Genomic DNA, 18,292 nt, shown 5'->3' on the forward strand with positions numbered 1-18,292 from the left:
TTAAGAAATGCTTTTACATAAAACAGCCAGAATCCCTTGAAAACAATTGTTTTTATTGTCATTCATAGAATCATTTAGGTTGGAAAAACCTTCAAGATCATTGAATCCAACCGTTAAGCACTGCCAAGTCTACTACTAAACCATGTCCCTAAAGCAGCACATCTCGATGTCTTTGAAATACCATCAGGGATGGTGACTCAACCACCATATCACATTGTCTTATTTTCACTTCTTACAGCCAAAGTCAGACCTCCCTTCTGCACAGTGGTGCTTTTAGTAGTGAAATTTATTCACTGTGCCTTTAAAAGGAAAAGGACATAAAAAAGGAAGAGCAGGTGTTCCTGACTCCAACAGGTATCCTTAATGGAGGTACTTCATATTTTTGATGCACCCATCTGTGTGGCCTTACCTCAGGTGATTAAAGACTCTAAAAGATGTGACATTTGCAGCTAACTGATATCATATACTGGCCAGCACTGTATCAATCACAGCTGCCGGATGCAAATGCAGCCTGTCACCTAAAGACATCCCTTTTCCCAAAGCAGTTTTATGTCAAGATGAGAGCAGTGTGTTCCAGTTTGAGCTAACACAGACCAACTCTACTGAAGTCCAAGGAAAGGCTAAACTAGGTTACATTGACCTATATACGGTAAAGGCTTCTTTCATCTATTCCCTGGTAAACTCAGCATGACCACAGCAGTCTCAGTGATGCTACTGCAGTGTTATGCCACTGCACCAGGGGTTTGTGCGCAAATTCAGCCCCATGTGTTACTGCCGTGGTTTAAACCCAACCACAAAGCTCGTTCACTCACTCCCCCCCACCAACCCCCCCCCCTTTTTTTTTTTTCTTTTCCTCCCTCTTTCTTTCCTTCGCCCCCACCCCTCCCTGCTCCCGGAGGGATGGGGAGGAGAATTGAGAGAATGTAACTCCCATGGGTTGAGATAAGAACAGCCCAGTAACTAAGGTATAACACAAATCACTGCTGCTACCACCAATGATAATAATGATAAGAGAAAATAACAAGAGAAGAGAATACGATACCACCGCCGAGAGAATTCGACCCTTCAGAAGAGAGAGCGTGCCCTTCTGGGTAACTCTCAGTTACCTCCCTGGGCATGACGTGCTGTGGTATGGAATACCTCTTTGGCTAGCTTGGGTCAGGTGTCCTGTCTCTGCTTCCTCCCGGCCTCCCTCGTCCCCAGCAGAGCATGAGGCTCACAAGGTCCTTGGCCAGAATAAACATTACTTAGCAACAATTAAAAACAATTGGTGTTAGCTCTCTTCCCAGGCTGGAAGTCAAAACACAGCGCTTGCACCAGCTGCTAAGAAGGAGAAAAACGGCTCCTGGTAAACCCAGGAGAGTTACTACTGGAACTAACTGGATTTTTTTTCTGTGGCCTGTTATTAGAATTGAGAAGCACTGACTATGGGAATGTTGTATGGGACTGCAGTAATTTAAGCAGCATCTATAGGAGACTTCCCTACAACAGCATCTGAAAGACATTAAGAATCCTTCCAGTTCACTTTAACCCTTAGATATCCATTTTCTAAAAGACTAGACTCCTGGGACAGCTGGCTAACTATGCTGGAAGTTTTAGTAGTATTGGCTTCTAGATTCCTGAATCTTTGGACAGTCCCATGACTGAATCAGGAATCCCAAACTTCTGTATTTCTTTCATTGTGCTTTAGAACTGTTAGTATCCCTAGGATTTAAAAATAGGATGTATGACAGGTCTTCTAAGGTTTTCTACACCCAGATTTTTTTTTCTTTTCAGGTGGAATTACATTTAGTTTATTTAATATAAAATGTTAGAATTTAACACATTTCCAATACTTCTACTGTCAAATTACAAATACTTAGAAAATTTGGCTTGGCAACATGTATCAGAACTGTGAAATTTTCCTTATACCAGCACTGCCCATCACTGTCCAATTTACTTTAATTCAGGGATCCTGTTATTACTGCTATATACTTATTTATTGACAGTCATGCCCCAGTAAGCAGCTCGGGCCCAGAGTCATGCTAGCATGATGTTTTCCCGGTGTTAATTTTCCTAGGCCAGCTCAGAATGTGGATGAAATGGATGTGTGACTGACAGCTGATAGTATATCTTTACTGGTGCTATCAAGCATCTAGACTCTTTCAGACCTTAAGCTACCTACTTTCAGATGCTCACACAAAGCACCTGAGTGTCCACTGCTTAAATTGAAGAATCCAAGAGAAAGAGTCCAGGGGTGCATCCTGACACCATGTACCAGAATCCTTCTCCCTTTTCCAAGATCTTGAGTTCTGTGCTATGAAACTTAAGTCACAAGGACAGGAAGGGGCTGCAGAACACTTGGATCAATACACTGACCTGGAAAAGGGGAATTCAAGACAGTTCAGGCACACTGATGCGCATCAATCATACAGAATAGAGGACTTCAAGTTTCTTTATGCTCCACTGATATTCAGTGGAAAGATATCAGCAGTTCCAGTTGGGGATCTAATCAGTCAAAACCTGAGTGATTCCTTGGAAGCACTTTACCAGAGAGGGAAACTAGGGAGACTGGATGTATACAGCTAGGAATTAATGGTGAATGAATACTAACACTTTGTGGAATGCTAAATGTTAGAGCAGGTTCATGACAGTTTCAGTGGGTATAGACTTATCTCAGTGTTTTATCAAACATGACCGCAGTTAGTCCCATTAACTTATGCGGGGGTCTTTACAATAGCTTGTGGGATATGGCTCCAGAGAAACATGGTGCTTGTTCATCAATTGCATGCATTTCTCCTAGAGTTTTAAAGCTTTCTACTCTTACAGCTTTTAAATATTTATAGATGCTTGTAATTACTGAAAAGCCTTCTTGGGTAACTTTCAAGCTGTTCTTTTAAAAATGTGTAAGGATGGTTTGCTTTAACAGCTATTTCTGAGTTCAGATGCAAAATATGCCTTCCTTTCACCACTTATTCACTTCACCTTTGGATTGCAGGTGGGGAACAGAAAAGAGTGAGTCTAGGCATTGCATTTTATCCATTTGCCTTTAAGACCATTAATACTGCAGCAGTGATTACAGCTCTGTTTTGTTAGCAGCAAGAGATGGGCAGAGCATTCATTAACAAAGACTGTAATCCTTTCAAAGGTTATTGTTGTTCCATTTTGCAGTATATGAAGTACTTTTTGAGAATAAAAGTAGCTATCCTTCTCTCTGCCCCTGCCCTTTCTGGGTCCATCAGTCTGAAATACTCATTTGAACTCTACAGATTGGATGGTGAGAAAATGGAAAGCTGAAACAACTATCGATTAGTGGTGGATTTGGCAGCCCTGGGATAAAGGTTAAACATGATGATCTTATAGGTCTTTTCCAACCTAACTGATTCCATGATTCTATGAGTTTCAAATAGGTGTCAAGCTTCCCAGTTTTGCATTGTGGTTTCAGTTTAGTTACAGCTGACTATCAATATAAAATAATAATAATAACAGTAATTACACCAACTTTCTGAACATAATAATGAGTATGACGGTATCAATATCACATCACACTTAGCAACTTTACAACTTACAGTATTTTATAAAAAGGTCACTGTTTTTATCCCTGTAGCTCTTTTAATGGATGGTAAAACCAAGGAGGAAAGAAGAAATTAATTTGTTCAAGGTCACTCCACAGAGCAATGGAAAAGCTATGAATTGAAATCAGGCTTTCTGATTCCCAAGCCAGCTCTTTAATGTATGGCAACAATGTTCCTTACAAAGGATAGCAGCCACTAAAACGAAATACCACAGCATTAAATGAAAAGCACCACATTAAAGATTTTTGCTTTACACATTTTATAGTCTAATCCCTTTCATGAATTCTAGAAATTCACATTTATTTACAAGACACAAAGGAGAAAGCAATGATGCTCAGTGACTTTTACTATTAATATAGTTTTCAGACAGGTTTTCTGTTTCCTGAATAAAACATGTCCGGGTACTCTTGCCGGTAGGATGTATAATGAGGAATAGAATTACTATTGACACTACTGTGCTCAGCTGAAGTGAAGATGTAGGCAATACATGCATAGATTAACTAGTAGACCTAAACACTGTCTTTTTGCCTGCCTTTGTCACAAAATGTAACACTGCCTGAGGAAAAACCTCAGGTTCTTATACCCTGATATGATCTGAATGAGTCAGGTATCACCTAACACCATAAACAATTCATCATTGAAGGGTCAGCAGATGCCATTCATCAGTATTTGAATTTCTGAAGGTATTTCCTGTTCTAGCTTTGTGCATGGACTTTCTCAGTTATCAGTTTAAGGTAGCATGATGATCTGGCAACAAATCAACCAAAAATCAAAACAAGGAGAGATACCAAGGTGGGAAAATCTACTTTTGCCGATGGTCTCAAAAGTTAAGCGAACACTGACTGGTGTGCAGTGTCCTTTGTCCAGAGGCAATCCCTTTTGCCAATTATTAACATTACTTTTGATTAAGTTAGCAAATCTCAAAGGGCAAATGCTGCATTAATAATGAGTTGTAGGCATTGGCAGGATGTGTGAAGATCTTGCTGTACTTGCTGTAGGCATTCCCTTTGACAATATAAGGAAGATATTAAAATTCTCTAGGTTCTCAATGATTTGGAGAATTTAGGGCTTTTAGGTTCTTTAAGATCTTTGTATTTTTTTCTAGAATAGGGAGAATAAATGGGATTTAAAGCAGGTAAAAAAAGCTGAAAAAACAGAATTAGCTTTTCAAGTTTCCATTTAAACAATCTCATTTTGACACTAAACTTGGTGAGTTAACATAGTGGGTCATATTTTCCACTGGTGTAAATATTTAAATGTACACTGGGTTTTCTCTGAGATACCTATTCCCATTTTCACCCGTGTTTCATAAAGGACTGTGGAACACTCCAATAAGGAAGGGTGGCAGCTATGTCCAGCTGTCAGTTGCTTCTTAATTGTGTAAAATGTGCATAGTTGGACTGTACGAATAATTGAACTGTATAGCCAAATAGTAAGAAAGAAATGGATTGGATGAAGTTGAAAACCCTAAATGTGTGTGTGAGAAGAAATATTCCATCCAACTGAAGATGATTATTTAAATTACAAAATAACACAAAGATGGCATTTAGAAGCAACTCCTTTGATTGTAAGGTATTTAATAAAATAAGAAAGCTTTAAAAAAGACCTGCTACCATCACTTGTTTTGTATACTCACCTTAAGAATTCACCAACTAACTGCTTGCCTAGGCTGTGAGAGCCGTGGGTTCAATTCCCAATTATTTATGGCAGAGTTCCTGTATCTTAGATGACATTGTAGAGTTTTATGATTCTGAAATCTTTTCAAATTCTTCTAGTTTTATTATATATTATATTATATTATATTATATTATATTATATTATATTATATTATATTATATTATATTACATTGGATCACTAAACATTCAAGTAGACCAAAGCCTGTATCTTTTATGTATTCAGGGAATACCACAACTAAAGCACTATATTGCTGTGCAAAAAATACATGAAATGGTGATAGAACTTGAACACAACAGTGCTTTGGAAACAAGACTGCTGTAGGTCCTTCAGTCAGGCAGAGGGTAAACTTTTATCATGGATACAGGTCATATAGTTTGAGGCCGTACCTTCTATAGCCATGTCAGAGTACCTTCTGTGTGAGCAGAAGGCCACTTTCAAAAGAGGTAAGATGAGCTTAAGTTATTTGTAATGGATGGAAAAAGGAAACTTGAGTCTTCCTCTACTTCATCTTAACCACTGACATCTTATCTCTAGCAAGGATAGCACCACCTGACTTTTTACTTCTGTGAAATGAAAAAAGAACTCATAGATTTTGAGGAATTGCTGCCTGCTTCACTAAATTTTATGATAACTGAAAGCTGAGTCTCATGATAATTGTACTATTTTCCTAATATGCCTATTAATAATAGCAACACTAACACCAACACCAATACATACTGTTTTCACTATGACCAAAATGAGACTTCACAGAACTCAGATGAATGGGGGAAAATATATAGGTACTCCAAAAAGCAATGAGAAACTTGATTTATTTAGATTCAGGTGTCATTAAAATTGTTACAATTATTTGCTAGCATTGCTAGGACTATGAAGAATATCAGATGCATGGGATTTATCAATGAGGGGTCAAGAAGAGAGAAATATTTTTGTCACTAAACACATCTCAAAATGTTGTTAATTTTCCTTTTGTTCAGATTTCGTTGTGCTGTTTGTGCTTATGTTATTCTCACTTAGGTCATACAGGTCTGTTAGACTCTACTTAATCATCTTTATACTCTTTACATTATAGTAAGCAAAGAATTTTTTTTTGGCAAATGTGCAGTAAAATGCATTATTCTCAGAAGTGTTTCTCTAGAACATCCCAAACAGCTTTTATGGAGTACCTCCCAATGTTTGTCTTCAGTCAATGGAAATCTTCCTAGTCACCTCAATAGGTTCAGTTCAGGTCTTTGTAAGGAGAGGATAAAATTAAATATGTCAAAAGATTTGTGTAGCACTATAAAGTCTTGGTTTAGTGGACTTGAGTCAAAATATGTCTCGACATCTTGTAGGCATAACAGCAGTTCACAGAGAAATGGTGCTCAGGGATACAACTGAATAGAGTACAAGATGAAGACGTCATAATGTGTTTTCCAAGTTAATTAAAAAGAAAGGTATTATTAAATAATTGAAACCCAGACATTTTAATTAAGACTTGAAAATATTTGCATTCCAAATTATTTTCTTACACATTTCCTTACATCAAAATGTTTTTATTTGTTTCTATTTCTAAATGAACTTAAGAAGCATTTCTAAGAAAAGTGCAAATCACATGTAGAAATGAAATATTTGATTATTTTCAGTTGACCCAAAACTAGATGAAATTTTCTATGCAAAATAATTGAATTAACCCTTCAGCAGTTTGAATAATGATTCCTAAGGAAAGGAGCAATTATGTAAAAGGATTAGACCTGATTTTCCACTTTATAATTAGTAGCATAATTTAATCTAATTCACTGGTTTTCTTCTTGTTCAATTTAGGATTAAATTAGGTTTTTAATTTCACTAACTTATATATGAATTAAATAAAAAGGGTTGGACTTCGCTGTACACTAAATTTGCAGAGATACAGAACACCAGTCAAGAAATGGCTAATATTTTTTAAGGTAAAGAGGCTGATTCCTTCCTCTCTGTTTAATGTCTACAAGTCCCAAAGTTTAAAATATAACAGTAAGGTCACAGCTTGGCATATATGTGGATCATGTCCGGTTTACTATGCTGAGACAGCCCTTCTTCCCAAACTATACAAAATAATTTGATGATTAAATATAGAAAAAGCATTTTTAAACCTATGAAAAACAGTATAAGCAGCTTTAAGATCAAAATGTTGCAAGAAAATGAACTCATAACATTTATGCCCATTACTTACAGTGGAAATACAAAATAACATCTACTTCCTTTAGTCATTAAATCTACTTTGATGTCATAGAAAAGGATGGATGGATGGGTGAATATGAAGGAATCAATAAGAGCAAAAACTATTCCATTATAGTGACTGCTATATACAGAATAAAATATACTTATTTCATCCAAACATGTATACCCTTTAGATGTACATTATATGGTACATTGTAATAAAGAAACAATAAATCCATGGCTGCAATTTTTCTGGTCAGTAATATTTGTCATTTTCTGTGGCCATTCTCCAGAGACTGAGAGATTCGCATTGCCTCTAGTACATATAAATCAAAATACATGTTTTTGCAGAGTTTTATACCTCGATTCTTTAAATAAGTCAATGCAGACTTTATGCTCTAAATAAAATAAAGCATATAGACTTACTGCCCCTCAACTGGGAAATAGATTAAATCTGTAAGGAACAGGCCAGAGTCTTCCAGCAGCACTTATATCGGGGTGGTTAGTCTTGCAAAATGTAGGTCTGTTACTGGAACTGAACCCTAAACCTTAAATCTTATTTTCCAAGAGAAGTTTTAACTCTTTTTTTTTTTTTCCTGCCATTTGTAAGTGTGTAAGAGAGGTTTTAAAATCAGTTGAGAAAACAGTAGCTCAAAGATATAGAGAATCCTACTTAATGCATTGCCTATTAGGGTATAGACTCTTAAAAAGCTTATTATATAAAATTCCACAGTGTGATTCCTACCCTGTCTCTGTTTTATCAAGTTCCAAAAGCAGAATTAGGGATTATTGTATATTGGGATTTTCATATATTGGGATTTTCAAGAGCTCTTAAATTCCCAGGTTCCAATTAAATTGCTCTGTATTTTTAAATGCTGAAATTACTAAATATCTACTTCATAACCCCTGGCCTTTGTGCCCATTGTGTACAATCCCTTTAATTATAACAGCTGAACACTTTGTAGTTATAAATGGATTTTATCCCTATGAGACAGGGAAATGCTCTCAGAGCTTTGATAGCCTGAGAATAGCATATGTAATAGATTTAGAGGCTTTCCCAGAGTAATACAGAATCTGGGATGAAGCCAAACAGTGAACTCATGCACCTCAGATTCAATCCAGTGTTGTATCTGGTCACCCCTTCTTTGTTCCTGGCAAGGCCCAGAGTGGGAGCAGGTAGGATGATGGCTCAAATACAGCTTTGTCTCTTTTTCACTATTGTCTGACTCTTTCCCTAATTATTTTACTCCTTGTGCTAATATTCAACAGATTGTCTTGAGCATGACATGGTCCACTAGAATCTCACTTCACTGCAACTTCATTACTTGGAAATTCTAATTGTAAGGCTTCATTTGTCTTTGATGTTACTTCATAAGTGACAATTTGGAGACTCTACAGAGAGTAACCTAATGTCTCTGCAGTCCTTAATGTGTCACATGGTAATAATAGTGCATTAAACACTCAGAGTTGCTGCTGCTCATGCTTTTTTCCACAAAGCTCTACAGTGAGAGATGAAGGTTAAGTAAACAAATATCTCTCTGGACTAGGATTCAGGCACTGAATTGGCACTCAGGAATAAAGTTCAAGTGAGGCAAAATGAAATCCAGACAATGGAAAAAATAAAAAAGAACTAAAATTAAAAATATTTTTTTTGGTTTTGGTAAATCTCAACACCATGGATTTCCATTCTTTTCTTAGCAGTACTGAGAAAATTTCTGTACTTTCAGAATGATTCAAGCATGTAGTGAAATTCATCTTAGCACGGTAAGCTGCACAACTAGCTTTAAGAACACATGGAAGATTTTCCTTGTCATCTTTTGAATCACAGGAATGAACAATAATCAAATTTAATATAACAAAAATCTAACTTTTAAAAGTGCTTAAGTTCTTCGCATAAAAAGCATTTTAAAGCCCTTACACATTTTATGATTATTTTGATCTTGTGGCTTTAAGTGAATACAGTATCCCAAAGACACCTCATCATTCATCACAAATGTCATTAGTTTAAGAAAGAGGCTTATGTCTGATCTGCAGTTCCCCACTCCTGCTGCTGCTCCTTCAGCTGAGGTCATATTGAAGTTTGTGACATCTCAATCACAGGAACATAATTAGAGAGAATTATGACCTCAGGTGAGGGAGAAGCAGCAGGAATAGATGAGATGTTCAGGAATGAGTCTTATGTTTATGTAGAAACATTCATGAAATCAAATTTAGAGGTCAGGAAAAAAAGGTAGAAAAAGTACTACATGGCTGGAACATTCTTCAATGGATTGTTTTGCAAGATTTCAGGAAGCATCTGGGATTGAGACTCTAAATGCAGTGACATTTTACCTGCCAAAATAAAGCAGAGGAAAAACTAAAATGGGATCACAGCACCAAAGTGTGAATTAATCTTTCTTTCGTCTTTATCTTCCTTTAACTTTCATATATGACCTCTGTCACAATAAAGTATAAGAATCTGGACAAACCTACAGTGATGTAAACTGATGTAGTTCTTAAGTGAAGCTTCATTAATTTGTAGTGGTGGAGATATAACCCTACTACCGTCATTGGAATTGCACTTGATGCCTACTACAAATTCAGAAAATGGCTTTGAAAGACATGACTGATTATGCTACATTTGCTTCTTTGAAAGAAAGTGGATATTTCTGGAACTTTTAATCCCCTATGACATTTCCAAGTGTAACCAGTATAATCAGAATCAGAATCAAACCCAGAGGATCAAGAAATGAAAAAGAGTAATTACATTATCAGATTAGAGGAAAAATTAGCAGTCTTAAAGGGATGACAGAGGTTTAATTGCTATGTGAAAAATGTTCACTTTTACAGAAAAAAGGATTCTGAATAACATGGGTCAGTGTAACCTTCATGTTGTGTTGTGTTGTGTGGTAGATGACACATGAGACAGCAAAACAGGCTCTGGCTTTCTGAGCAGAGTAGGAAAACCTGGGTTTTGCTGGTCTGAGGATGTGGTAATGCAGGTGCAACAAGACAGTCTGGGGTAGAATAAAGGGCTGGGGAGAGCTGAACTGAAAATGGGAGCACAGGGAGAGAGTTCAACTCAGAATGGACTTGGCAAAGGCAGCTTCTCTCTACCAGGCCTTGAAAACCCAGCAGATGAGTTCAGGTACTTACAATATTACTTTCTCGCAGCTTATTTCTAATTAGTTCACAATCTTTGTTTTACATAACCTAATGTGGGATGCAAAAATGTGATTCTTCCATCCATCTGTATTTCATTTTCCTTTGTTCCTGTTTTGCTTGCTGCACTTACGAGTTGGTCCTGGGAACATCTTAACTTCATGAATATGCAGTCTGCTTCAATTATAGCCAGCAAACTTTAATTACTGATGTTCTTAGAAAAAGAAAAATCTCTGTTTTTAAAAGTTTAATGTGTTTAATTGAATATAAAACATTACCTATTGAGTTAGACTACATTTGGGATTCTGTTTCAGATAAATCCAAAACCCCTTACTTTTTATAGCTTTCCAGGCCTCATGGTGGACTTTAAAAATCTTAATTAATTCTTAGAGCCTTTAAATATGGCCTTTAAAGAAGCTGGTGTTCTTTCTACTTCACAAACTTTGGATAGTCGAGGGTAAAGAGGGGAGTAAAGAACATTTAGCCTGTAAAGACCAGAGGAGCTGTGTTTCAGTGTGCATGGAAACATATACTTCTGCTTGCAGATCAGTGTATTTCAGATTTCAGACTTGTCCTTTATGACAGCAGTAAGAAGGTTACTGATATGCCTTTAGCTGAAATAACTCATTTAACAAAATAAGGAATAAACATTATAAACAAGTTCTACTCTGTTTCCAAGTATGAACAATGAACAATACTGCAATATTCTCTGAAAATTTATACATCAAACAAGTTGGTAATGCTCTAGTAAAAAAAAGGATTAATTTTATCAGTTCTAGCAATATCCATGTTTCAGTAATACTGCTTTTCTTGAGTGCATGTGATGAACAATAATTATGCTTGCAACAGTATTGAAATCACCACAAGCTTTGAACTGTGTTTGCAAGGCCTCACAACTGATGTTTGTCAGGCTTCCTCTGAACTTTTCCTGACCTGCCAACAACTTTTGTCTTTATTTGGTGTAGCTGTAATAGCAACTTGTCTAACAGACAAGGTGTCTATATCTAATTTGTTTTACTTTATCTCTGTGTGGTACAACCATGGATTTACATACATAGCAATAAGAAACAGTGTCCCTAGGTAGAATTGACATTTCTACAGCTCTGCACAATGACATAGCACTGAGAAACTCAGGCTTGGAGTGACAGCAGAGACTTGGAGAGGTGGAGACATGGGATTGAGGTGTAAAGGAGTGCAGACATGGGATGCTATGGATTGAGGCACAGCCTGGCACTGGATATTCCATGGCTATGAACAGATCTTCAGTAATCAGATAAAGATGGGCTCTGAGGAGACGCGCCCTGCAGTCCTGCATCCAGCTTTGGGGACAACAACATAAGAAAGATGTGGCAGCAAAATTTACTCTAGAAGTCTTTGGTATTTTGTCTTCCCCAAAGAAAACAAAAATAGATAATTAGAATTAGAACAAGAACTCAAATGTTGTTGGGACAAGACTACTGAATGTCCAACAAGCGAATGGAAATTATGAGACTGATAACATCCTTGGTGCCTTAGCCAAACACCCAGAAGTTGCCTAGCAGAGTAAAAAACTCTCTGCCTTGTTACACTATGTGAGGTATCCAGAATACATCTGTATAAATAGTTTTTCTTCATGAATAACTTACCTAGGGAAAACAACAATTTATGCCGTATCTGTCTCATTTAAAATATAAACCAGAAAATCGGTGTGGCTGAGGCATGGATCACTGCCAGGGAAATATCAACAATACAAGGGAAAAAAAAATAATCAATGTTACATGCCCACTTTGCATTTTTACTGCTAACACAATTGTTGACATTGTAAATGGACTCTTAACATCATAAATGGCTTCCCACACATTGTAAAGTAAATCCTGTAGACTTTTATTGGTATCATAAATGGCTTCTTAACATGTAAATGGTCTCCTTCGCACAGCAATGTAAATCCCATAGGCTTTTATTGACAACATAAGTCATATGGTGTATTGCATTTTGTTATCATTGTTGGTTTTCATTTAAAAACTAAATAAAAGTTTGAGGAAATAAAACACGGGGATTTGCACATTTCCAATTGTGGCCACCCTCGTTTTTCTGCTCCTGTGATGAATGTGAAATGTCAAAAAGACTTGATAGGCTTTTCTTGTGTTTAACTCCCCTTTGCAAAAACAAAGAGCTGAACAGAAGTTCACCAGCCTTGATATTTCAGTAGGGGCTGACAAAGCTGACAATATGGATGTAAGAAATTGTAAAATGGTAACAACTAAAGTCACTCCTGTTTCTTTGGCACCTTTCAGTTACAAAGATCCCAGAGCACTTCAGAAAATACACAAAATGCATGTCAGAAAGCAATACAAAGAAGCATTTTTTATATTAAATATATGACATTGCCCAAATGCTTAACTGCAATACTGCTCTGTATTGCAGACCCTGAAATGTCTGCCTCCATGAGAGTGAACAGCAATAGGTTTTTAATAGCTTTCAGTAAAACTTCACTATGGTTTCAGACATAAGTGCAAACAAATAACTTGTAAATCTGGATGCTTCTGTGGGCCATGCCCTAATTATTTAACTAATTGATTAATTTCCTACAATGAGATCCAGGGTGATGATTTGTCTGCATGAACGAACAGATAATTTCAAACAATTTAGGGATCATAATTTAACAAGATGTTGCTCAGAAGCTACCTGAGTGGGTATAGTTATGATTCCTATAGCTCACTGCACATACAAGACACACATCTAAGAACGCAGTAACTCACACATTTGTGATTATCGAAGCAGACCTGATATGCAGAATTGAGTAGAATTCATCAAGATGCTGAAATGAATATCACTTACTGCATGTCAGCGAATACATCCTACTCATCTAGGGTTTCTGGATGACTAGCACATAAGGAAATACATAGTAAACAAGCTCATAAAACAGAGCACTGTCAGAACAGAACACAGATCAGTTTTCATTGGAACCCCTGATGAACTCCATCCAAATTATTACAACTTGACTACATATCTTGAGTACATATCTACAAAGGTAATGCATATCTCCCTTTTCTGCAACAGAGCTAAAAAATACAGCTTTCATATATGTCTGTATCTATGTATTTTTATATATAGTAATTAAAGCATTACAGTATTCACTGGCAGCACAGTGTATGTGGGTTAATTTCTTATCTTGCCCTAATAATATTGCATGTGAAAGTTATCTGAAGTATATTTGCTTGGACAACTGCACCTTGGGTGAAGACAGTCATGTTCTAATCACTGCTATGGGAACAACTCCTGTATTTTATCCAGTGACAGTTTAATGCAAAGTACTATAAACTGGTGACTGTTTAACACAATGGCTATTCAATTCAGACTTCTGAGGGAGAGTTAGATGCTTGAATAGTTTTGAGGAGCTATATCAAAATGTCAAAAGTCACATTTGAAAATGACATTACAAGCCCTAAACCAATAACGTGATCGACCTCTTCTTATCAGCTCATTTTGAAATTAAGCTACATGAGCTCAGCTAACCTTAAGGTCCCAGACAGTAAGTAAGAACCCTGACATTTTAACCTGCCTCATAGAATAGCAACTTTTTCTGCATTCATGAGCAGCTCCTTCCAGGTTTGTTTGATCTTTGCACTGTGGCTTAATCGCAAGGTCAGTGATCCTGTTTTAAAGGAATGTAGGCAATGACACGCTTCCTTCTTTTTTGTTTGCTAGTAAAAAAGTGCCCCAGATTTCCTCAGATACATCTCAGCTCAAATATAGTTAATAAAACCCTGACTGCTTTTACCAAACGTGAGTTTTCCCAATATGCAATTACATTAACATACATATTACATTTCTGTTCACATAATGTAAGTGGACAGCTAGATCTTACTTTTTTTTCAATTTAAGTCTGAGAAGCAATTGCTGAACACATTCAGACAGCACCAGCTTCAGAAAGCTGCCAAAATATTTCAATATTTTAAAGTTTCCTTAAAAATTGCCTTAGAGGAGAAAAGATTATATTGTGGAGTTGGTCTGACTTTCAAAGTCAGCTCATTAATCATAGTTAATGCTCCTTGTTATAGCAGATAGTAATCTGTGCTTCTTATAAACCGACACTGCCCACAGCATGAAAATATTTCTAATCCATCTAATAAAAATTTATAGTGCCATTCTCTTCTAATGCTGGTGCCTTATATCCTTTGTAGCAGGTGTCTATGAAGAAAGAAAATGTCAAAATGTACTTTGAGTTTTGTATGTATTTCTATTAATTTTCTATATGAGAATGCCTAAATGTAAACATACAGGTATTCAGTGAGACTGAAAGGAGCACCATACTTTTAAAGCAACCCTGAATGTTGTTTCTGTTCATCATGTGTTCTTCTTGTAGCTAATAATGACTATTTAAAACTCGTAGCTTAAAATCATTGGCTAGAAAACTGCATTCAAATCAGCACACTCATATATCTCTGAGATGCCTTCTACCACATTGCTTCTTTTTAAGAACATAATACACAATCTGGAAGTCATTGATCATTCCTGCTGTATTTACTTGAATAAACGACCTGCCTTATCATGGCTGCACTTCCATTATAAATCCTTCCTGGGTATGTAAGACAACATTACGCACAGTTTCAGTGTTAGTATGTTAGTCAGTCTTGTAAGTCAAGACTCACTCTTGTGTGGAACTTTTCCAAGTGATGGATATGGTTTTCTGCCTCCCACCTCTGGAAGTGTGGTAGCATCTTTGTGTATGTCTGGATTTGTGAAAAGCTGTGCAAAAGCTGGTGAATGTGCATTCTCTGTTCTCCCTCTCTATCACTCCGTCTGCCTGAGAAGCCTTTGAGTCATGAGAACCATCTGGTAGTGAATGCTGGCTCCTCATCTGAAGAAACAACAGTCAATACATCAAGTACAGCACTCGAGCACCTGAGATGCCCTTTTGCAAAAGCACAGAAGTCTAAACCAAAAATCATTCAGGAAAATCCTCCATAAGAAACCATTAACACCCACAATTTCAGATTATGTTTCTTGGACTTCCTAATGGTCACTTTTGCTATACTGGGTCTCTAAGTATCTTTCTCTTTCCAATTTCTGTTAATGATGAAAAAAACACAAGTTACTGTTTGTCTACACATCTGAAGGAAGTCTAATGCACTAAGAATATTTAGACCATGCTTTATTCACTAGCACTAAACAATGCTGAGTTCAAAAACTGCTGCTGGAAGTCACTTTATAAGGAACTAGTGACAAGAATATTGCCTCTAAAGCAGGGATGCTGTGATCCTGCCCTTCTTGTATGGCATGAATCTGAAGCACCTTCACCTGAAATTGAGGCGTTAATCTTCCTGGGAACCACATTTCCTTTTGCTAATGCTGTGAGAAGGCAGGAGTAGTCACTGCATGGCCCATTGTTCAGATCTAGAGCAGCAGACAAGAGGGACCCAGTTTCTGGTGTGGCAAAGTCAGCATTTAGCTGCAGATAAAGCGACTGGAATTCTGATTATTAAATTACTTGTATTTTAAGTATTTAAGTATTATTAAATTACTTGTATTATTTTTAGCTTATTAAATTACATGTATTGTTTTTGGCTAATGACTATTTAATAAAAATTCCTTAAAAGGCTGAGAGAACAGGATGCATATTTCCAGAAAAGTTCCTTTTTGTTCTTGTGCTTGCAGTCAAGGTCAGAGTCACTTTTAATGCTGTTTTTCAGGTTCTTATTTCTTGATAAACAGTGGCACAGCTTCAGCAGAAGAGGAAGAAAAAAACTGGAAATGGTGCATAGTATGTTCAGTAGAGGGGGCTTCTTTGTGAGAACGGTTAGTTAAAATCTATTCAACTGAAGAAGTATTTAAATACATTAGGGTATTTAAATACATTAGGTAATTTGAGGCTCGAGATGCTGTATCATATTAAATTATTTATCTTAGGGAATCCACGATTCTGCAAACCACATTAAACAGTTTTATATATATTACATAATTATATATGTTATATATATATATTAGCAATATATATATTGCATATTTATCGTATTATTAGCAATCCCAGGCACAGCTACCAGTTGGGCAAAGAAGAGATTCAGAGCAGTCCTGCAGAGAAGGACTTGGGGGTGCTGGTCGATGAGAAAATGAACATAGTTGGCTTCAGTGTGCACTCGCAGCCCAGAAAGCCAACCGTATCCTGGGCTGCACCAAAAGGAGTGTGACCAGCAGGTCGAAGGAGGTGATCCTGCCCCTCTACTCTGCTCACAAGAGACCTCACTTGGAGTATTGTGTGCAGTTCTGGTGTCCTCAACATAAAAAGGACATGGAACTGCTGGAACAAGTCTAGAGGAGGGCTACGAGGATGATCAGGGGACTGGAGCACCTCCCGTATGAAGACAGGCTGAGGAAGTTGGGGCTGTTCAGCCTGGAGAAGAGAAGGCTGCGTGGGGACCTCATAGCAGCCTTCCAGTACCTGAAGGGGGCCTATAGGGATGCTGGGGAGGGAGTCTTCATCAGGGACTGTAGTGATAGGACAAGGGGTAATGGGTTAAAACTTAAACAGGGGAAGTTTAGATTGGATATAAGGAGGAAATTCTTTCCTGTGAGGGTGGTGAGGCACTGGAATGGGTTGCCCAGGGAGGTTGTGAATGCTCAACCCCTGGTGGTGTTCAAGGCCAGGTTGGACAAAGCCTTGGGTGAGATGGTTTAGTGTGAGGTGTCCCTGTGTAATGCAGCGGGTTCGGAACTGGATGGTCTTAAGTTCCTTTCCAACCCTAACTATTCTATGATTCTATGATTCTAGATACTGTTGTGCTGTAGATTGTAATATCTAAAGACTTCTGCTGAAGGGCTGTCTTCTTGCTTTGAGGCTTACAATCATGGCTCAGTATTAATGAGTGCAGACAGATGACTCTCAAAATGGCAAAAAAAAAAAAAAAAGAGCAGATTAGCACTGGAAACTTTTCAGATACTAGGACCTCAAGGTCAGATTTGTTGTATCTTAAATGCCTCATTGGTTTTATACATTGCCATTTGTTGTGGTCTGAGGATTGCTCTTCACAAACCATGCTGACAAGATGTCTCTTAGAATAATATTCAGCATAGATGAAGGCACTATCACAGGATAAGCATAGAAGAGGAGAACTCCCACAAGATTTCACCTAGCCATGCTACCAGGAAAACAAAAACTTTTCCTGGGCATTGTGTACAGTCTGTCACATCACTGGTTTCCCTGGTAAAGAACGGGAATAAACATTTGTATGTATTGATGGCAGTGTATGCTCCCCTCTTCAGCATTCAACCAGCGATTACATCTCCTTTTTTATGGGCATCTGTCTTTTCCCTTTGAATGGCATAATACAACCTTTCTTTTACTAGTAGCTCATATAGGAGAATATGGGTCATGTGACAGGGCAACAAGGGTCATCATCAGGGGTTTTGCTGTTGAGTTTAAAGGGAACTTAAGAGAACTGACTTTCTGATGCTGTAAGTTATGCTGTGAAGTTGACAGCTGGGAAGCACTGGTTTCCAGACTAATAGTCCTGGGCTGCTTAGAAGAATAAGCAAGCAGCAGAATCAGCATCAGCATTTTTGGGAAGGTTATTATATACACTGCTTTGATGGCAAAAAAAGATTGAGTTTCCCAAGAGTTTCTTGGAATGTATTGAACTCTGTACATACTGTACACTACTCTGAACATACTTTTTAAGAAGACTTTTTTTTAGACTTTTTTTATAGACTGTATATGAACCCAATACAAACAAGTTTAGTAAAATTAATGTCACTAAGAAATAAGAAA

The sequence above is a fragment of the Lathamus discolor genome, chromosome 1, assembly GCF_037157495.1.
Source record: "Lathamus discolor isolate bLatDis1 chromosome 1, bLatDis1.hap1, whole genome shotgun sequence".
NCBI classification, from domain to species: domain Eukaryota; kingdom Metazoa; phylum Chordata; class Aves; order Psittaciformes; family Psittacidae; genus Lathamus; species Lathamus discolor.